At 42.3% G+C, this 21918-nt stretch overlaps 3 long non-coding RNA genes and 1 other non-coding gene across 8 annotated transcripts; all 4 read left to right on the top strand.

The window, feature by feature from the left end:
- Window positions 1-339: 339 nt before the first annotated feature.
- Trnaa-cgc lies at window positions 340-411 on the top strand. Its single transcript has one exon. It is a non-coding gene; the product is annotated as a tRNA-Ala (tRNA).
- Window positions 412-869: 458 nt separating this feature from the next.
- Window positions 870-4149, top strand: LOC121436796. 2 transcript variants are annotated; one of them, XR_005972805.1, is made up of 5 exons: window positions 870-929; window positions 1083-1181; window positions 3118-3155; window positions 3729-3835; window positions 4086-4149. It is a non-coding gene; the product is annotated as an uncharacterized LOC121436796 (long non-coding RNA). The 2 variants fall into 2 exon arrangements; XR_005972804.1 differs by lacking the exon at window positions 1083-1181 and having other exon boundaries at window positions 872-929.
- A 143-nt stretch (window positions 4150-4292) lies between these two features.
- Window positions 4293-5663, top strand: LOC121436816. Of its 2 annotated transcripts, none has more exons than XR_005972832.1 (3): window positions 4293-4318; window positions 4876-5012; window positions 5602-5663. It is a non-coding gene; the product is annotated as an uncharacterized LOC121436816 (long non-coding RNA). The 2 variants fall into 2 exon arrangements; XR_005972831.1 differs by lacking the exon at window positions 4293-4318 and adding an exon at window positions 4762-4786.
- Window positions 5664-9618: 3955 nt separating this feature from the next.
- LOC121436818 lies at window positions 9619-21912 on the top strand. Of its 3 annotated transcripts, none has more exons than XR_005972835.1 (4): window positions 9619-9963; window positions 12700-12794; window positions 17517-17670; window positions 21692-21912. It is a non-coding gene; the product is annotated as an uncharacterized LOC121436818 (long non-coding RNA). The 3 variants fall into 3 exon arrangements; XR_005972834.1 differs by having other exon boundaries at window positions 9934-9989; XR_005972836.1 differs by lacking the exon at window positions 9619-9963 and adding an exon at window positions 10744-11194.
- The last annotated feature ends 6 nt before the right edge of the window (window positions 21913-21918 follow it).

Consider the following 21918-nt stretch of genomic DNA (forward strand, 5'->3'; position numbering starts at 1 on the left):
TACTGGCATGTTGAACCACCTGCAGGTAAAGTTGAAGTAAAATTGATGGGACTGAGTAATTCAAAGTATCATTCATTGTTAGCTTACCATGCTTCAAAGAATATAAGGTTTGTTCTTATAATTGTTGTTGTTATTATTTTTATTGTTATTATTTTTCCTTTGATTGAAAATAGATTGTTTTCTCATGCAACAAATGTCCCAAGAATCCTATCAAAGCACTAAACTCAACCTGGAATCCAGTATGCTCAAAGGACCTGATGCAGACCCTTGCAGAGACTCTGAACGTTGGCGCGGTTCCTCTGACTTCACAAGGGCTTTGATGAAGCTGTTACCAGGTGTGGGGATGTAGCTCAGAGGTAGAGCACATGTTTCGCATATATGAGGCCCCGGGTTCGAGCCCCGGCATCTCCAAAACAATACTTTTAACCTTTGATTTTCTTTTTTCAGGATGTTTCTGTACAAGGTGTCCCAGAATTTAAAGTCCCGTGATGAGGTTATATATGCATAGCTAATTATTGGATAAAATTGCTCATTTGTCACCGTGACAGCAATGTTCATCTTTGTGACGACATTTCCATAGATACCACCATGGTCTGGTGAGTACAATGTGGTCGGGCTTTTAGGGATATGCTTTGTTCACAGAGCGGAAAAAAAAAAAAAGAAAAGCTCTGCATTCGTAGTGGGGACAGTTTCTCTAATGGGTATGCTTTCTTGGGTGAAAACAAGGGTGAAGAGTTCTTCCTTTGAGAGGAAGTAAGGGAGGGCTGGGCGGAGCCATTCCTGGTTACTAAGGGGGAGGCAGCATTACGGTTGTCATAGAAACCGGGGTCATTATGGCGACTCTTTTCAAATGGCGACCGGACGATGTCCTGGAAAGGAGCATTCAGTTCCTGGTGTTTGGACTGAGTTGAGCTTATGGATTCCCGGAGGTGAGCACCAGAATCTTTCTGAGGGTTGGGAGGCAGATGCAGGGATTCCAGACCCAAGTAGGACCACTCCTACCTCGGGGCTTGCAGCCTGTGTTTCTCCGGAAGGAGAGAGACTTGGGACCATTCTGCCTCCTCCTGTGCTGTTCTGTACAGGGCTGTGCTGGAGCCATTGTCCAGGAGGGGAGTTGTCGGAGAGTGAGCAGGAGGGAAATGAGGCCAAATGAGCACTCTGTGATCCCGACTTCCCACTCTGTGCGTGAGATTGCTCGCTGACATTTGAGGTTTTCCGTATGTTTCATAGAAATGTTAGAAATGTTTTATCAGATATATGTATTTCTAACTTTTCTCTTAGCCTCAGACTTATCATCTCAATTCTCATCCATGTCTTTGGAAGAGCGGGAGATTTTAAATTGTAAGATCCCACCTTCTCTTGTTCTTCAATTACGGTTTTTATTTGGTGTCTTGTCTGCGAAATCTTTGCCTGGCACTCAGTGACAGGGATTTTCTTCTTGTGTTCTGTTTGACATTTATAGGCTGATTTTTATATTTTTACATCTGTAATTTATTTTGAATGGTCTTCACATATGATACGATTTAGGTCCTAGTTTATATTTGTGGGTATGGATATACACTTACCTCAGTATTGCTTCCTGAAAGGCCATCTTTATGCATCAAATTGCCTTGTTTATTTGTGAAACATCAGTTCTCCAATTATCCAATCATGGTACATATGCCAGTAATCCCAGTGCCTGGGAGGCTGCAGCAGGAGTATGGTCAGTTATTCTCAGCACACACTACACGCACTACACACAAGCTTGATGCCAGCATCAGGTACAGGAAAAATGTTGACTCGATATAGGCAGTGGTCTGTAAATGTGTGGATGTGAGCGTGGAATGTTGGTTTTGGACTTTTTCTTGCCAACTTTGATTCAATAGCATGCTGGTCCAATTACTGTAGGTTCAAACAGAGGTCTCCTATCAGGCAATGCTGTTCTCTAACATTTGTCTGTTTCTAAGGTTTACACAAGCTATATATTTAGTCTACAATGTTTACAGTTATCCACTCAATTTTTAAAAAGAATAAGTGCTATTTTGTTGTTAGTGCATCCAATCTGTAGCTCAGTTTTGAATCAACAGACATCTTACTAATAATGAATTGTTTGAGCTGCGAACATAGTTGTCCTTCATTAAGACAGGTTGTCTCCAATTCAGCAATTTTTGGAAATCTCTCGGCCTATCAGCACTATGGATCTATCTGTCGGGATAATGCACAAATATTTGTACTTTTTGATTCATCTATAACTGCTATTATTTTTTAAACAAATTTATACATATTGTTTTTTCTGTGAACAAATTATTAAATCTTCTGTAAACTGTCAGGAAACAAGTGTCAATGAAACTTACAAAGGATATTTTTTGTTGAAAGCATGGATTATCCCATGATGAAAACGTTATTTGATGTGTAATGCAGTTTGTCGTTAAATTCTTATCGGCATTTACAGGTTATTATTGACAGTCTGAAACAAATGAGAGAAATGTCCCAGAGACAAATCCATGGCCATCGTCACAGGAATCTCATTCAGACCACATAATTTAGTAGCTCTCACCATCCTGTGTGTGGTCAGAGATGAGTCTGTTGTAACGTGATTGTACCCCTTGAGCTCTCAGTAAATACCAGGAAGCTAGGAGAGTGAGAATGAGAGGTGTCTCTGTGTGTGTGTACAGGAATTCCTTGGCAGAGGCTGGTCTGCAAAGCCTGGTTGATTGACTCTTAGACCTGCAGTGATATGGAGATGGTGGAAGTCGCAGTCCCAATGCCTAATTAAAGTTTCCTTTGTGTTCTCTTGAGCCCATGAGTAGCCACTCCTTGGGCCCCCTGTGTTGGACTTACCTAACACCTTGTCACTAACAGATGACGTTGGACCTGACATTTAAATTATCAGAATATGTCTCCTTAACAAAGCTCTAAGCTTCTGCGAGTCAAAGTACTGTGTGTCATCACATAGCAGCTAGTAGCTGAGGTTTCTCTGCTTTACCATAATGGTCTACTTAATATTATCTCCAATGCACTGAAGGAGAGTCTATAGTTTCTTCATTCTGTTATTATAAAAACTTCATGAAACTGTTTCCACATTGTAACATGCAATTTGTACTAACATAAACCTGTCTCAATCATGTTTATTCACAGATATTTGATTCCAGAATGAACTCACTTCTTCCTTCGAGGTGAGAGCTGTGTGTTTACATTGACAATTGTTAGTGTGTGTTGTGTATATACTCATGCTTGTGCAGATATGTCCCTGGATATATATGTGTGAAAGTTAGTTAATCACTTACTGCTGTGATAGGTTATGTGTTATAATTCTCCTGGTCCTCTTCAATGATGACCTGGTGTGTAGTACACTGCTTACTTATCTCCATATTTCTTTACTCATGTGCTGACTTATATCAATATGGCTCAACACCCATTTTCCTAAACTGTTTTCATCTATTGCCGTTCTCTATTTCCATGCTCCATTTGTCCCAGTATTGGCTAGAGGAATCCATTTAAGATGGCATCAATGAATACTGCAAATTCACCTTAAGCTTAGGAGCTCACAGCCCTGCTTCAGGGAAAGTTTGCCCCAAATTAACAGCTCTGCTCTGGTAGGGGAGGGTTACCCCAACCAGGTTGTTACAGCTCTGCTTAGATCCTCAGAAGTGTAACAACTCTGCTCTGCTAAGAGAAACTTTTCCAGTTCTGCTCCCCTCTCCTCCGCTTGACTCCAGTTGAAGTCATTGCTTCTCTGTTCTTCTTAGGCAAAGAAGGTCTTACCCAAGCCTCATTCAAGAGATTCACTGGGAGGGAAGAGTCCAGGAGGTGGCTGACCCTGCAAGAGTGGGAAAGGCAGCTACCAACTGAACAGGTACAGGGTGGTTTCATGCTCAGTGATTAGCTTGTTTTCCTGCTCTGGGATTGATTCCTTTTATGCTGAGAGATTGGTTAGTTTGTTTCGCTGAATTGGTAAGTGGAAGAGTGTGTTTCTGTGGCTTTGGTTTCAGGGGCAAAGTGTGTTTATTTCACTGGCCTTTTTAAAACGTTGGGCTCTGGTTTCAGGGCCAGTGAATTGATTCTAGTCTCAGGGTCAGTGTATGTTTCTTTTGCTCTGGTTTCAGGATCAGGGTGTGCTGCTTTGGACAGAAAGGGGTGTTGTTTCCCCTAGAAACAGATATGCAGTCCATTGTGGGCCAGCAAGTGAGTGCTGAGAACCCAGCCCAGGTCTTCTGTAAGAACAGCAAGTCCTGTTAACCATGGGGCAATCTCTGAAGTCCAAGTCACCAAATATAAAACGTAATTTGTATTTTTCCACTTTTCCCCATAATGACAATAGACATCTTCTTATACTCAGGTAGGTATAAGTTTCATTATTATTTACCAATCCATAAAGTTTCTTTATGTTACTTAGGTTCTCATACCCAACCACTGCCCAACCCTGTCTGCAGAAAAATACAACAATCTGATATTATAGACAAATTTATATATGCTGGAATGTATTAGGATAGAACCAGAGTTTAGAGACATCTGGCCTTCATTCATCTTGAATATATGTTTAAATTTATCTCTTTTGTTTCCCATGATAATTGTTCATTCTTAATATTAAATAGTGTAGCATTGTATAGCTACACGGCAAGTTTTATAATTTAGTTTATTTCATGTGTATATATGCTTGGCTACATATAGGTATGAAGAGCGCATGCATGCCTGTTGCTCATGGAAGCCAAGAGTGGACATTGAATCCCTTGGCACTGGAGTTAACAGTTGAAAACTGCCATGCTGGTTTTGGGAAATGAGTCTTTGCCTGTTGCCTGTTGCTGAGGTTGTTTTCAATTTCAGTGTCTTGTATATAAAGCTGTTGTGAACTGAAATAAATAAGTCTTTAAAAGAAAATATGTCCTCTTTCTCCAGGTTATATATTTGGGTTGTGATGGCCAGATGACAATTAACATATGAAGAAACAGAAAAAGATTTTTCCAGGTTATCATCCTGTTTTCCATGGCCACCAGCAGTGGGTATGGGAGAGTCATCCTCCGCAAACTTGCCAGGTCTTTGTATGACAAGTCTTTATTTCTGAGTATTTTATGGGGTTGTCTAGAGTCCCCTCAGAGTCACCTGTTGATGGAGGAAGGTCATTGGCTAATAAAGGAACTGCCTTGGCCCATTTTATTGGTTAGAAGATAGGTGGGAGGAGTAAACAGAACAGAACGCTGGGAGGAAGAGGAAGTGAGCTCAGACTCCACAGCTCTCCTCTCGGGGGCAGACGCCTCAGAGAGACGCCATGCCCCGCTCCTGGGCAGACACACGAGATGAAGCTCCGACCTAGAATCTTCCCGGTAAGACCGGTGCTCACAGATTATTAGAGATGGGTTGATCGGGATAACAGAATTAGCCAGTAAGGGCTAGGACTAAAGGCCCAAGCAGTGTTTAAATGAATACAGTTTCCGTGTAATTATTTTGGGTAAAGCTAGCCGTGGGGGCGGCCGGGTGCCAGGGATGCAGCCCCGCCGCCCTTATTACTACAACCTGTCTCTCTTCCCTAAGTGTTAAGGATGTTGCTGCTGTATGTTTCTCTGAGTGGAGCATCTACTCACCCTTCTGGTCAAGTTTTATTTCCTGAATTGTCTATTTTCTTAGTGTCTCCTTTAGAAGCTTTCTGTATTCTGGATACAAGAAGACTGTCATCTGATATACAATTTCCCACATTCATTTTCCCAGGTAAGAAAAATATGTTTCTATCATATATTTGGAAGAATAGATATTTTCTCACTTTATGGAATTCATAACACTCCAGTTCTTCATTTAATGAAAGGGGGTTTGCCATATCTAAGAAGTTTGTTTGTAATTCATGAACCTGAACATCCAATTGTATTCTGCTACAAGATTCATGTTTAGGTTGTAATTTGGACTTCTTTTAGGTTTATTTTCCCTATTTACTGAGGGTCTGCCTGTATGTCTGTGTGTGCCAAATACACGTTTGAGTGCAGATGCCCACTGAGACCAGAAGAGACTGTCAGTTCCCCTGGATCTGGAGTTACAGACATCTGTCACCCACCATATGGGTGCTGGAAACTGAAGTCAGGTCCTCTGCAATAGCAAAAGGCACTCTTAACTTTTGAGATATCTCTCTAGTCCTGTGTAGATCATTTGTTCATTCTCGATTGACTTTTGTATCCTGCGATATACGATTGTCTATATTTATATTTGTGCATGGGGAGGTCTGCTTGTCCCAAAATAAGACAGAAAGACAGGGCATTGAAGGGGATATGAGAGGGAACACACAGCCCCTCACCCTGTAATCATTTTTACATTTTTCTGACATTCAAGAAACCTCAAGCCAACTGATAGAGCCAAAATTACCTGCAGATATGATGCAACTATTCATAAAGACATCCCAAATAATGTTTAAAAATAACAACAAATAAACTAGAGTCTGAAGATAGGGTTCATTCTTTAATATCGCTGGATGTCTTCCAGAGGATCCAGGGTTGATACCCAACACCTACCCGATGGTTCACAACTGTCTGTAACTCCAGTTCCGAGAGATCTCATAAAGTCTGGCACCCTCTGTGGGCATTAGGTACTCACGTGGTGCACAGACTTCCCTGTGGAAAAGCATTCAAAAGCAGAAAATAAAAAACGCAGTTATGCTTTCTTAGGGGCAGAATACTTGTAGCCTTGAGATGGATGATGATAGCACTCTATTCTATCGCCTAAGTCACATAATCACCTTACAATTTAATTTACTGAAAGAAACTTTAAAAGGAATAAGCACATTTAAAAGCATTGCTTTTTAGTTTCATTTTTTACTTTTTAATAACCTATTGAATATTTTTTTCCTAATGGAAAAATAGAACCCATTTAAAGAGTAAAAATATTCTTATAGTTAATTTAAAAACCTGAATATAGGCTTTAATGTAATTTAATCTTGAAATTTTCTGAATTACATTCTTTCAGCAATGTAACTTTAGAGCCATAAAAATCCTCCCATTTCTCCCTCTCCCACTGTACCTCCCTCCCTGCCCACCTCACATACCCTTTGCAATGACACCTAATCTCAAGTCTCTCTCCAGTCCACTCTCAGGCCATCATGCAGGAGCCATCCTTATTCTGTGTGAGCTTCTATCCACAGGATTAATAAGCTCACAACCTTTGCTTCATCCTGGCTGTTTCTGAAATTCTTTACTGCATCCTAGATTCATCTTTACCAGGGTCAAGGTCATCAAAGCGACAGGGTTATCCTCAGGCTGCTGGTCACTGTGCTGGGCTGTACCTCCCTACCACTTATGGGGAGTCCCAGAAAAACTCGGTGAAGCACAAATGTCTGCTTCACTGAAGTGTCTTTGAGTCTTTGCTAAAGGTGTCCCCTCACACATGTGTGACTCTTCTGTCCCCTTCATATTCTTTTCTGTCTTATTGTCATTTCCAATCAGGCACACTGTCTACATTTCCCTAGGTTTATAAGGAGTTTGGAAGTCAGGTGTTCATCCTCCGAGTTTGTTCCTTTATAAGGTTGTTTCAAGCTGGGGTTCTCCATATTCACTGTGAATTTCAGGATAAGCCCATTAGTTTATGAAAAGTCTGTTAGAGTTCTGTTGGTATTGCACTGGATCTATAGGACTATATGAGGAGAACAGACACCTGTATCTTCCATTGCATGAAGATGATTGTAGCGTGAGTTCTAATTGGTCTTAATAATAAAATCTGGAGTCAGATATTAAGTAGTTGGAGCTATAAGATCAGAACAGCAGAGCAGCGAGACACTAGTTCTTTCCCCGAAAAAATCCTCAGACCAAATGGAGCATCCTGTCTCTACAAGACCTCAGACTGACTGCCTGGATCTCCTATCTCCTCCCACCTTATATTCCTCTCTTTTTCCAGCCACATTCCTTTCATTCTCCATCTCCCTCGTGCTGGGATTAAAGGTGTGTGACACCAAAGCACTTTGATGAAAGATGTGAGTCACCACTGCCTGACTCTGTTTCTCTTTTAGACTGGATCAATCTAATGTAGCCCAGGATGGCCTTAACCCACAGAGTTCTGTTTCTTTTTTTTTTTTTTAATTTATTTATTTATTAAGGATTTCTGCCTCGTCCCCACAACCGCTTCCCATTTCCCTCCCCCTCCCCCGAACAAGTCCCCCCCCCTCATCTGCTCGAAGAGCAATCAGGGTTCCCTGACCTGTGGGAAGCCCATGGACTGCCCACCTCTATCCAGGTCTCATAAGGTGAGCATTCAAACTGCCTAGGCTCCCACAAAGCCAGTACGTGCAGTAGGATCAAAAACCCACTGCAATTGTTCTTGAATTCTCAGTATTCCTCATTGTCCGCTATGTTCAGCTAGTCCAGATTTATCCCATGCTTTTTCAGACCTAGGCCAGCTGGCCTTGGTGAGATCCCAATAGAACATCCCCATTGTCTTAGTGTGTGGGTGCACCCCTCGTGGTCCTGAGTTCCTTGCTCGTGCTCCGTCTCCTTCTGCTCCTGATTTGGACCTTGAGATTTCTGTCCGGTGCTCCCGTGTGGGTCTCTGTCTCTGTCTCCTTTCATCGCCTGATGAAGGTTAATATTCCTGAGGATGCCTATGTGTTTGTCTTTGGATTCACCTTATTTAGCTTCTCTAGGAACATGAATTATAGGCTCAATGTCCTTTATTTATGGCTAGAAACCAAATATGAGTGAGAAACCAAATATGTTAAGAAACAGAGTTCTGTTTCTTAAGTGTTGGGAAAGGTGAGTTCCAACACTGCCTGTCTTCTGTGGCTAACTAGTGGCTATCTGCACACACTGATTCTCAGGCAAGCTTTATTGTCATGGAAGAAACAAAATATCACCACAGTCGATGAATCTATACATCTTTACTCTCAGCAATGAGTTGTCCCATTCAGTGTCTAGGCACTACAGAGAAGTGGGCAGAGTTTTCCTAATTATTTCATATTTCCTGATGCTATCTCCAGTGACAGGGATTTTAAATTACAGCTTCCACACATTCATTTCACTGTGGTCAGCTGTCTGTGTTAAATTTAGACAGAGTTATTGATGAATCTTTTAGGTTAAAATATTTAATTACATTCTCTATGATGAAAATGTCTTTGATGCTAACATATATTTGCTGTGTTCAAAATTCAGTACTTTGAAGTTGCAAGTGAATTATGAGAACAGAAACAAATGTCCAACACCCAGTTTGGGGGAAAATTTCTAAGGCAGCCACAGGTCAAAGGTTTGCCCCAATGGCATCTTTGGAATCATAGAGATAGTCCTTTACCTCCCAGCTAGCTCCATCAGGGAGGTGCTGAGATCACGGTGGAGAGAAAGAAGGGGATACATGTGAAGAGTTAGGTATGTATGTGTAACTCCAGAAAGGTTTGTATTATGAAGAATACTTAGGTAATTATTTTCAAAATATCTAATATTATTTTCCCCAACACAAAAAGGAAAAGGTTAGTACTCGTGTGTTTTCCCTCTTGTTTTCCCATCCAGTCATGCAGATTTTAGCAGTGTTGCTGTGGACTTGTACAGAGGGGTGTTTTATGTATGGTTCTTTCCATGTTTATTATAACCATGACGCCTGCTAAGTGTTGCTCTGATGCCTACTTCCCTGTGCAGTTACTAGTATACAAGCATTGCTTGTCTTTGAGTAATGTTTCCCTTTTATCTTTTGTTTATTAATGGATTTACTCATGCGTTTGTGTCTACTCAGAAACACCCATTTCTTAAAGGAGTACTCCTTTGTCATCATTATATACTGTGATGCTTAAATTATCCCATAACATGCCCGTGGGAGTACATTCAAGTGGACCTGCTCTTCATTTGTTATCTGTCTAGAATTCTGGATTATCTGACCACCCCTGGGAAGAAAGCCAAAAGCAAATGCTTCTTGTCAGTGATACTTTGTGTCCTCTGCCTATCAATGTCAGGTCTCTTCTATGAGAAGAACAGCAGGACTGCAGAGAGAACACGCAGAATGTTGACAAGAAGCTGACATGAGCCCTTGTTTCCAGTATGTGAGTCATCATTGCCACCAATGTGAGTGTGTGTGTGTGTGTGTGTGTGTGTGTGTGTGTGTGTGTGTGATGTGTACATGGGTGTGTATAAAGGGTCTGTGAAATGAACAAAGAAGAGGAAGATGTCACTGCACATCTTTGACTTGACTGGATGCAGACAGACTACTCCATCCTTATATTCAGTACAGTAGAGTGACAAGATCATGTGGGACTCACCAGGTCAGTCATTTCCTTTTCTCTTCCCATCTGTGTGACCAGCAGCTGGTCTGTGATGCCTTGTAGGAACACATCCTGTTGAGCAGTTCGCAGCAAAGAGCAGCACACTGTAAAACAATGGCATTCATAGACTCCCCAGATGACTGAACCCTGTAGGGGTCCCTTTAAATGACCAGGACTGAAATGGAAGCAATCCCCATCAGACCATTTCCCCGAATGGGCCATGCATGACTGCATCACATTTGGAGGGATTGCTTATTAAGATGGTAGAAATCTGGATCCACAACAGACACTGAATCATGCTTATTAAAATGGTAGATATCTGGGTCCACAGCAGACACTGATTCAAACCCTAGGAAGTGAGTGTGGCATAGCCACTTCTTTCTGATGGCTGTCCATGTTAAAACGTATTGCTAGTGTGTTTGATATTCTGTCTTCCAGGATATGAAGTCACAGACTGCTTAAGTCCATACCATGTTCTCTTGTTACTGCCTTAAATACCACTGTGTTGCATGGCATATCAAATAGACAAATCAATTCCTTCGTGTACGTTTATCCAGATATTCACATAGTGGCCTCTTTAGTGAACACCTTGTTCCTGCACTGTGAAGACTAGCACGGGTCCTTGTATATCGTGTTAGATAGGTAAACTGTCAGTAAGCAGAAGAAATCAGTAATCACAGCAATTCCGTGTATTATTGGCGCTTTAAAGATCATAAAGGGGACAGGAAATAGTTGTGATGGGGATTGTCGTATGTGATGTTACCCCCAAAGGTTTCAGAAGTTAGCATGTGATCTGAGTCCTGAATGGCAAATAGAAGCAAGACCATGCACAAACCAAGTTGTGGGCCTGCTTGCTTCCATGGAGAACAGTGGATCTAAGAGCAGAGAACAAGGCTAGTTGCCAGAACCTTGAAGACAACGTGGACACTGCTTGGGGATAGGACAGAAAGGAAAATGTTGTCATTGTCAGCTGTGTATGACATTTGGATTATATGATCTGTGTGGAAGGTGAGTTATGAAATTGTCATGATATGTTTCCTTTTGGTAGAAGGTGACTTGGCACTGCACAGAGAAAGGCCTGGGGAGGGCGGGATGAGGTAGTGTGTGGAGACAGTGGAGATGGTTCCGAAGACAGGGGAGGGATGGAGGTATGAAAGAGGGATGAAGCCATGCTGCAGTGATCAGCAGGAGAGCTGCCCTGTGCAGCCTTGTCTGGGAGAGGGCCGATAGCAATGGATGCGCTGTGCATTTTCCCTGTGGAGAAATTGCTCTAACATCTCTGGATTTGTCTGACCACATGGAGACACGGTGCTTCCATTTACTGACATCAGTTATTCCACGTGTATTGACACAGGATAGTTTGAATACCCAAACTAGTCATTGTAAAACTTAACAATTTGATAACGAGTTGCTGATGAATAATTTTCAGATGTAAAGTTTTCTAAGTACAGCTAACTGTAGCATAATTTCCAACAGAATAAGAATCTAACATTTGTCTCTTAAAAAGTGAACCCAAAATTCAGTGTATTTTTGAAAATGGCTGTTCTACAGCATGTACTGCTCTTGGCAGGTTTACAGATGAAGGAAGTGAGTAGGTTTTAGGCAGAGTTGAAGTGAAATCAGTCTCTAAATTCTGCAGCAACTGTTTGTCCCTATTTCTCCAGAAGAAGACTGCCTTTAGAAATGCTTATTTTTGACAGCAGGGAATGGAGCAAACATTCACAAGACAGAGGCAGTTGGATGTCTGAGTTCAAGGCCAGCCTGTAATTCCAATTGCATATATCAACATTAGTCTGTCACATATGCAGGAACTTGTGACTGGTATTTAAAGCAGGTATTATCACTAAAGACCCCCAAATTAGCACATGAGCAGTGTGATGCTCTCAATTCACAGAGTGGGAAGCACAGCTCAGAGCAGAGGGTCTCACTCTGTTTTCTCCTCACAGAAATTCCCAGCCTGTGTTTGGAGAATGGGTCCAGGACATCCTGGCTCAGGGAACCAAAGTTGCTGGGGCTAGGAAGGTCCCACATCTCTCTGACTCTAGAAAAGTGGTTCAACCTGTGACTTGACCCCTTCAGCAAACGTCTATCTCCAAAACTATTTCCATTGTGATTCTTACCTGTAACAACTTTACAGCGATGATGAAGCAACAGAAATAATTTTCTGGTTGGGATCACCACGCATGAGGGACTGTATTAAGAGTCACGTCACAGCATAGGAAGGCTGAGAACCATTGCTGTACAGACATCCAAACGCAGAATCCGGCTTCTCAGATATCTCTGGGATCCCTTCATCATTGTCCCCATACTCCTAGGGAGGCACAGCCCCACATCAGGACACATACACTCACATCTCCGTGCAAGGGAAATCCTGTTCTTCTTTCTCCGTCATTTCTATTTCCACACACTATGCTATATTTCCAAATTTTCTTTTTTTATGTCTTCAGTACTGAGCTTAAGGATGTGTCTGATTCTTTGACCAACCTTCTTCCTGTTTTGTGATTCTTCTGCAGGGTCTGGGTCATTGGCTGTGCACACACATCCACAGACAGTACAACAACAGCCTCTAGTCCCTTGTTGCTGACCTTTGGGAAGCTGGGCATGTAAGGTAGGTTTGCTGGCAGGAGACATGCTCTCAGGAACAGGATGTCCTTGCCAGAGGCTGGACTCGAGGATGCTACAGCACTTAGATCTGCCCAGCATCTGACGGCCCTGTCCCAAGCTCTTCACAAATGTGGTGGGAGCACATTTGGGGATTTTTAAAAGTGGTCCCTAGACACTGCTATTGCTCCCCTGGCTGTGCACACATTCCCAGCTATATTCTTGATTTCTCTGGTAGCTGTTCAATGAGAATGCTATACCATGAAAAGAAATCACTGGTGAATTTAAAAAGCCACAGTATGGGGACTGGCGACATAGCTCTCGTGGCAGAATGATTGCCTAGAATGGAAATTGCTCTGTGTTCTTTGACCCTCTGGGCATGTTCACCCTCACCTGTAATACCAGCACTCAAGGCGTAGAGGGAGGAGGAAAGAGACAAGAGAGTCATTACTGTTTATGAGAGTATGGCTCCCAGCCCCCATGGCAGATAGCTCACAACTGCCTTTAACTCTAGCCCCATCAGGAGTCAATGCCTCTGCCAATCATGTGCATACCACAGACAGACAGACAGACATAATTAAAAGTATAACTAAAATCTAAACAAGAAAAAAAAAGAAGCATCAACTCCAGGTCATTGACCAAGGGGAAAACACAGTGGAATTTAAAATATGAACATTATAAAGGCTAACGGAATCTAACAGTCTACAGTCTGGCAGGGGAGATGACTCAGTGGTTCAGAGTGCATTCTATTGTTGCTGAGGATCCAAGGTAGTTTCCAGCATCCATTTCCAACATCCTTGAAGGACCATACCTCAGCTCCAGGAAGGTATGACCTCTCCTGACCTTTGGAGGCGCCGGAATTCATGTGTACATACACATAGGAATATACACAACGTAATTATTATTAAGTTATGTATATTTTAAAATTATGTACAAATTAAAATAATTGTTGTGAAACAATGAAGAAAAATGGTCAAATGCCAGGCAGTAATGAGAACAGTTTTCATCAGCGTTAGGTGGCAAATGCGTGCACTTTCAGCTATTTGAACACTGGGGTTACACGATCATTACTGCTAAGAAGTTTCAGAACAGCCTTAATAGCACAGAGAGGCCCTGCCTCAAAATGAAAACCAAACAAAAACCAGAAATATCTCAGAAAATGTGAAATTTCTTAGGAAAACAATCTTAGAGTACATGGTTTTACAAGAGATGTGGATCATTATAAAATAAATTTTTGCAGGGAAATCAATGATAAAATTACTTATTTCGTGGGAATTCAACAATATACATGTAGAAATGGAATGAAAATGTTACTGGGCCGAGAAGAAAACAGTAGCATTAAGAATGTGTTTACATTAAAATGAATACTTGAGCTGGGGCAGTGTGGTAAGCTGGGAGGACCAGCAGCACTCTGAAGGCTGAGGGAGGAAGGGGAAGAGTCCCAGGCTGGGCTGGGCTGCTCTGAGACTCTGCACTAAACACACAAAATAATTAGCAGGACTATTATCGTTCCATTCACTGTGGGAAAGTTTCAGCTTAGTTCTGTCATGGGAAACCATCCTCTTTTCACTGGATGTTAGGCAGAGCCCTGTGTGTCCGTGGCAGACACATTAAAGATTACCATCCCCTAAATGGGGAAGTGACTTCCTCACCACCACATACAGCAAGGCGCACAGAAAATGGCGGCTGGCACTCTACTCAGATAGCTCACTCTCTGGAGATTTCCCTGCAGACAGCCCTGTGCCTTAGGGGTAGGAATAAGCCCGGCGACAGACACAGATTTCCTTATGGTAGTACATGTGCTTTCCGGTGGTGTTTCAAATTTCGTATCCAGGAAGGAAAGTACTTTAAAGTGTAAACTGAGAAAAATGCTTGTGCTCGGGTGGTAAAAGTGGGGCTGGGGAGACAGCTAAATCAATAAATTGCTGGCCTTGTGGGCATGAGGCCCTGAGTGTCATTCACAGAGAGCATCATCAAGAAAATGAAGATAAACTACAGCAGGAAAAGTAGTAGGTGTGGTGGGACATGCTTGTGTGTGAAGGTGGAGGCAAGCCTATCCCTGGAGTGTGCTGCCCAGCCAACCCAGCCTGCCTTGCGTGTTCCAGGCCAGTGAGAAACCTTGTCTAAGAAAAACTTCAGGGGGATGGCGCCTGAGGTACAACACCGGAGGCTGCCTTCTGTCCCCTGACCACATGCATGTATGCATACAATTGCAGAAGCACACACATATGCACACGGGCACACAACCACACACTGGATAAACGATGTTTATACCTTCTGTACTTTAGAAGTAGTCATTGTGTTCCGTTTCTGGGCAATGAAGTAGAAGGACAAATGGAATCTACTCTCATGCTCTGTGCATGCCTGTGTGCATATGTGTGTGTGTGTTTGCACACAGAGCTCCACCATCTCTATCTAATGAGGCTGCTTTATGTTAGCCTTAGACTGGGATTGGTCTCCAATCTCTGGTTTACATTTGATATACCTAAGATGTCAAGGTTTATGTACCAGGAAAATATACTGAAGTGAAAAAACACTGCTTTATCTCCAGAGGTAAGGTCCCTTTAAGTCCAGGTCACAGCCAATGTTCCCTCCCACCCAAACATAGACGCCACTGGGCCCAAGACTCTCACTGATGTAGTCCCCATTATGGCCAGGAGGTGGCATTCAAACTACATGCCTACATTTATTTTCTTTAAAGGGGCTGATGTTTTATGGAATAGCAATGCGTTTTCAGTGTGTTTGGAAACTTGATACAATACTAGAGCAGTTCCATTTATGGATTGCAGCAACTGTAGTGCTCCACAACTCACTTCATCCTCCCTGAGTGTAAAGTGGGCAGTGCACATGGGATACAGAGTGGTGCTCTGTAGAGAATATGAATGTGATGGTCACCTTGAATCCCCTGACACTGGAATGGATGGATTTCCTAGACTTTCCATCTCCTCTCCAGAGGCACCAGATGAACACAGATGCCATCTTTAAAGGATTCCTCTAGCCATACTGGGACAAATGGAGCATTGAAATAGAGAACAGCAATAGAGGAAAACAGTTTGGGAAAATGGGTGTTGAGCCATACTGATATCGGTCAGCACATGAGTAAAGAACTATGGAGATAAGTAAGCAGTATACTACACACCAGGTCATCATTGAAGAGGACCAGGAGAATTATAACACATAGCCTATCACAGCAGTAAGTGATTAACTAACTTTCACACATATATATCCAGGGACATATTTGCACAAGCATGAGTATATACACAACACACACTAACAAATGTCAATGTAAACACACAGCTCTCACCTCGAAGGAAGAAGAGAGTTCATTCTGGAGTCAAATATATGTGAGTAAACATGAGTGAGACAGGTTTATGTTAGTACAAATTGCAAGTTACAATGTGGAAACAGTTTCATGAAGTATTTATAATCACAGAATGAAGAAACTATAGACTCTCCTTAAGTACATGGGTGATAATATTAAGTAGACTGTTATGTTAAAGCAGAGAAACCTCAGCTACAGGCACTAGCTGCTATGTGATGAAAAGCAGTCCTTTGACTGGTAGAAACTTAAAGCTTTGATAAGGAGACATATTCTGATATTTTAAATGTCAGGTCCAACGTCATCTGTTAGTGACAAGGTGTTAGGTAAGTCCAGCACAGGGGGCCCAAGGAGTGGCTACTCATGGGCTCAAAAGAACACAAAGGAAATTGTAATTAGGCCCTGGGACTGCGACTTCCACCATCTCCATATCACTGCAGGTCTAAGAGTCAATCAACCAGGCTTTGCAGACCAGCCTCTGCCAAGGAATTCCTGTACACACACACACACACACACACACACACACACACACACACACACACACACGACACCTCTCATTCTCACTCTCCTAGCTCCCTGGTGTTTACTGAGAGCTCAAGGGGTACAATCACGTTAAAACAGTTTCATCTCTGACCACACACAGGATAGTGAGAGCTACTAAATTATGTATGTCTTTTGCGTGTGATATCTGTGACGATGGCCATGGACTTGTCTCTGGGATATTTCTCTCATTTGTTTCGGACTGTCAATAATAACCTGCAAACGCTGATAAGGAAAGGGGGAGAAACTGCATTACACATCAAATGAAGTTCCCATCACGGAATAATCCATGCTTTCAACAAAAAAGATTATATCAGACTTAAGAGTTCCATATGTCTTCCCAGGGCATATGCCTTTGAGGTTAGGTTATGCAGGGCCTCTCATTTAATAAATTATTTTCCTATGATTGTGGTCACATTGAGAAAACTACTTTGCATTCATCTGCAATTATTAATCGGCTTTTATACTTTCTTGTAATTTTCCTTCAATCCATATTTTGCTTTGTGACTGAAATATAAGTATGAAAGATTAGCATTCTCCTAATGAATTTTACACATAACATTACTGCATGTTTTAAAATTGTTTTATTCCACTTTAGTTTTAGTTCTTTCTTAAACGTTAAGATTATAACTCTAGATTTCTAATAATTCGTTCTTGGATGGTATGTGTTTACTTCTTTTTACGTGTTCAAGATAACATTTTAATGCCTTTGTTTCAGATATATGTCTTGAAAAAAGCAATCATTTTAGAGTCTATTTCAGTCAGCAATAAGAACATCGGTTATTTTTGGCTTTTGTTTTGTGTTTGGTAAGTTATGTCCATTTACATTTTTTACATTTATTTGTCTGCCTATTTTGTGTGTCTGGCAAGGCCATACATGATCTACAGTGTTCTTGTAGAGGTCAGAGGACAACTTGCAGGAGTCATTTCTCTGCTTCCACAATGTGGGTCCTGGGGATCCAACTGAAGTCATCAGAAGCAGTACTCGGGCTTCTATTACACTTTAATACGATCTACATATAAGGTGAGTCACACAGTATACCTTTTTGTCCAACATATTTACTTGTAAACTTTCATTGCAATGAGTCATTGAACTTGTTCATGGCCTCTAGTTTCTGGTACACTATCATCATGGGACCCTCAACAAAACTCCTCTAGGATATCCTGCAGTCACCCCAAGTAACAGAGATTCTGCAGGTATTGTTCCCCAGGACCAGTCAATTCCAGCATTCCAGTTGGCCTTAGATGGTGTAGATGTTAGGATGGGCCAAGCCAAGAACCCCAATATGGACCTGGGTGGTAGCTGAGCTGATCAGCTGCCTGCCTAAGGATAGGGCCGAAGCCAGCTCACCTATGCCCATGGCACCAGGCCCAGTTTTCCAATGCCCATGGTGAGGTGTGGGACTAACTCTCCTGTGAAAGTCAGGGCCAGCTCTTGACACAATGTCCACCAAAGGGCAGAACCAGCTCACTCTGGCCCTTGGATATCATCATTCATGGCTCTTAAGGCCCCCTGTAGTAACATGGGCCACAAACATCAGCACATACCCTAGCTCTGGTAGGACCATAGACCCAACATGATCCTGGCAGCAACTCGTCCTTGATGTCACCATTTCCCGGGTGGTTTCACAGACCACACAGATCAGGATGGCACCAGCTGCAGCAAAGCCTTTGGACACCAACGTGGCCTCAGGTGGTGACCCACACTTCAGGCATCCGCATGGCCTTCATTGGTAACAGGAGTCAGGAAGACAAAGACCCTGGCTACTGCTGGGTCACAGATATGGCCCTGGTCAGCAGCTCAGGCATGCACAACACCAGGTTGGCAGCTCGGGTCTCTCAGATCATTGTCACTCCAATGGCAACACAGCGCTCAGATCCCAACAAGGCCAGAGGACACAGCCCAGACTCCAGGCTCCTGTGTGCCCTTTGGTGGCAGCATGGACCATGGATGTTAACATAGACCCGAGCTGCAATAAGACCAGAGACCCAGAAATGACCTTTGGTAGCAACCTCGGTCCTGTTGACACCATGACCATGAATGACAAGAAGACCACCCCCTCAGCCTTTTCCTTACCACCTTCTATTCCCCCTCTTTTCACAGCACATGAACTATCCCGCTACTCTTTCTCTCCTGTTTCTCCACCACACATTTTGCTCATTGTAATGGAAGCCTTGTAGCTCTGGGCAGGCCTCTGGTTGTCTACCAGCCAGACCAGGCTTTGAGGACTCTGGCTGGTCTGTGATTGGCTAGCACCTTCTGGACCTGGATGCCATAAGGCAGAGTGGAGATGTCTTTCTGCCAGACAATGAGTACAATTAAAAACATATATGTGTAGTGTAAACATTTCAGCTCAAATGTAAAGGGATCCTGGCCGTCCAGATGCAAGGAATACCACAAAGTCAGTATAAGCTTAGCAGCTTACAGATCTGCTTCAGGGAAAGCTTTCCTCAAAGTAACAGCTCTGCTCCATCAGGAAAGTTGTTACAGCTTTGGTCAAATGACAATTAACATATCAAGAAACTGAGAAATATTTTTCCAAGTTATTGTCCTATTTCCCATGGCTACCAGCAGTCAGTATGATAGTTTCATCCCCCACAACCTTGCCAGGTCTTCATATTATTATTTCTGTATATTTTGTGGGGGTGTCAAGAGTCCCCTAGAGTCACCTGTCTCTCTTCCCTAAGTGTTAAGGATGTTGATGCTGTATGTTTCTCTTAGTGGAGCATCTACTCACCCTTCTGGACAACTTTTATTTCATGAATTGTGTATTTTCTTAGTGACTCTTTTTTAGGCTTTCTGTATTCTGGAAACAATAAGGCTGTCATCTAATACACAATTTCCTACATTCATTTTTTTCCCAGGCAGGGAAAATAACTTTTATATCACAGTTTACATTTTTCACTTTATGGAAGTCCTAACAGTCCAGTTCTTCTTTTCATAAAAGGGGTTTGTTATATCTATGAATTTTATCTATAATTCTATCAATTGCTTTCTGTTACAAGATTCATGCTTAGGTTGTATTTTGGATTAATTACCTTTTAGATTTGCTTTCACTATTTACTGGGTATCTGCCTATATGTTTGTGTGTGCCGTATGCACATTTGAATGCAGATGCTTGCTGAGACCAGAAAAGACTGTCAGCTCCCCTGGATCTGGAGTTATAGGTATCTCTGGGCCACCATATGGGGACTGTAAGCTGAAGTCAGGTCCTCTGCAATAGCCAAAGGCACTCTTAACCTCAGAGATGTCTCTCTAGTCCTATGTAGATCATTTGTTAATTTTGGTTGACTTTTGTATCCGGTGATAAACAACTTGTCTATATTTATATTTGTCCATGAGGATGTCCACTTGTCCCATAATAAGACAGAAAAACAGGGCATTGAAGGGGATATGAGAGGGGAATACACAGCCCCTCACCCTGTGATCATTTTTTTTTTTTGATTTTCAAGACAGGGTTTCTTCATAGCTTTTTAGTTCCTGTTCTGGAACTAGCTCTTGTAGACCAGGCTGGCCTCGAACTCACAGAGATCCGCCAGCCTCTGCCTGCCAAGTGTTGGGATTAAAGGCGTGAGCCAACACTGCCCGGCCCTGTGATCATTTTTACATTTTTCTAACTGACATTCAAGAAGCCTCCACCCAAATGATAGAGTCAAAATTACCCACAGATATAATGCAAGTAGTACTAAAGACATCTCAAAGAAAGTTTAAAAATAACAACAAATAAACTAGGGTCCGAAGATAGGGGTCATTCTTTAATATCACTGGATGTCTTCCAGAGGATCCAGGGTTGATACCCAGCACCTACCTGATGATTCACAACTGTCTGTACTCCAGTTTGAGAGATTTCAAACTCTGGTGCCCTCTGTGAGCAATAGGTATTCACTCAGATGGTGCACAGACTTCCTTGTGAAAAACATTAAAAAATTAATTAATTATGCTTACTTAGGACCAGAATGTTGGCAGAATCACATATTCACCTTACAATTTAATTTACTAAAAGTTTTTTAAAAGGGATAAGAACATTTAAAAGCATTTTTATTTTTTACTTTTAATAACCTATTGTATATTTTCTTCAAGTGGAAAAACAGAACCATTTCAAAGACTCAAAGCATGTAATTTTCAAACAATGTAATAATGTAACAATGTAACTCTGAGAACCATAAAAATCTTCACATTTCTCACTCTCCTGCCCTCCTCACACACCCTAATCTCAAGTCTCTCTAGTCCTCACTCAGGCCTTCATTCCTGAGCCATCCCTATACTATGTGAGCTTCTTCCATAGCATGAATAAGCTCACAAGCTTTGCTTCATTCTGGCTTTTCCTGAAATTCTTTTCTGCATCCTAATCATAGATCCAGCTTTACCAAGGTCATGGTCATCAAAGGAACAGGGTTATCCTTAGGCAGCTGATCACGATGCTGGGCTGTACCTCCTATAACCACCAACAGTCCCAGAAAAACTCGGTGACCAGCATATGCCTGCTTCACTGAAGTGTCTTTGTGTCTTTGCTAAAGGTGTCCCCTCACACGTGTGTGACTCTTCTGTCCCCTTCATATTCTTTTCTGTCTTATTGTAATTACCAATGAGGCACACTGTCTTCATTTCTCTATGTTTATAAGGAGTTTGGGAGTCAGGTGTTCATCCTCCAAGTTTGTTCCTTTTCAAGGTTGTCAATGTCAGGTCTCTTCTATGAGAAGAACAACAAGACTTTAGAGAGTACACACAGAAGGTTGACAAGAAGCTGACATGAGCCCTTGTTTCCAGTATGTGAGTCATCAGTGCCACCAGTGTGTGAGTGTGTGTGTGTGTGTGTGTTTGTGTGTGTGTGTGTGTGTGTTTGTGTGTGTGTGTGTGTGTCTGTATAGGAAGGGTCTGTGAGATGAACAAAGAAGAGGAAGATGTCACTGCACATCTTTGACTTGACTGGATGCAGACAGACTACTCCATCCCTATATTCAGTACAGTAGAGTGCATGAGCGTTCTCATCTGCCTTCCTCCCCTTTCCATGAGATTTCTCTACTCCTTCTCTGCCTTCTAGTAGAACAGGGGAGAAAACAGTGAACTTTCCATGCAGAACCAACTCCTGGAGAAGAACCAAAAGTGGTGTGGTCTGTTCAGCCTGTTACCTGAGCAACAGTGACAAGATCATGTGGGACTCACCAGGTCAGTCATTTCCTTTTCTCTTCCCATCCGTGTGACCAGCAGCTGGTCTGTGATGCCTTGTAGGAACACATCCTGTTGAGCAGGTAGCAGCAAGAGCAGCACACT

Source organism: Microtus oregoni, unplaced genomic scaffold (genome assembly GCF_018167655.1).
Source record: "Microtus oregoni isolate MIOR12 unplaced genomic scaffold, Mior012 000050F_003, whole genome shotgun sequence".
In the NCBI taxonomy this organism is placed as follows: Eukaryota; Metazoa; Chordata; class Mammalia; order Rodentia; family Cricetidae; genus Microtus; species Microtus oregoni.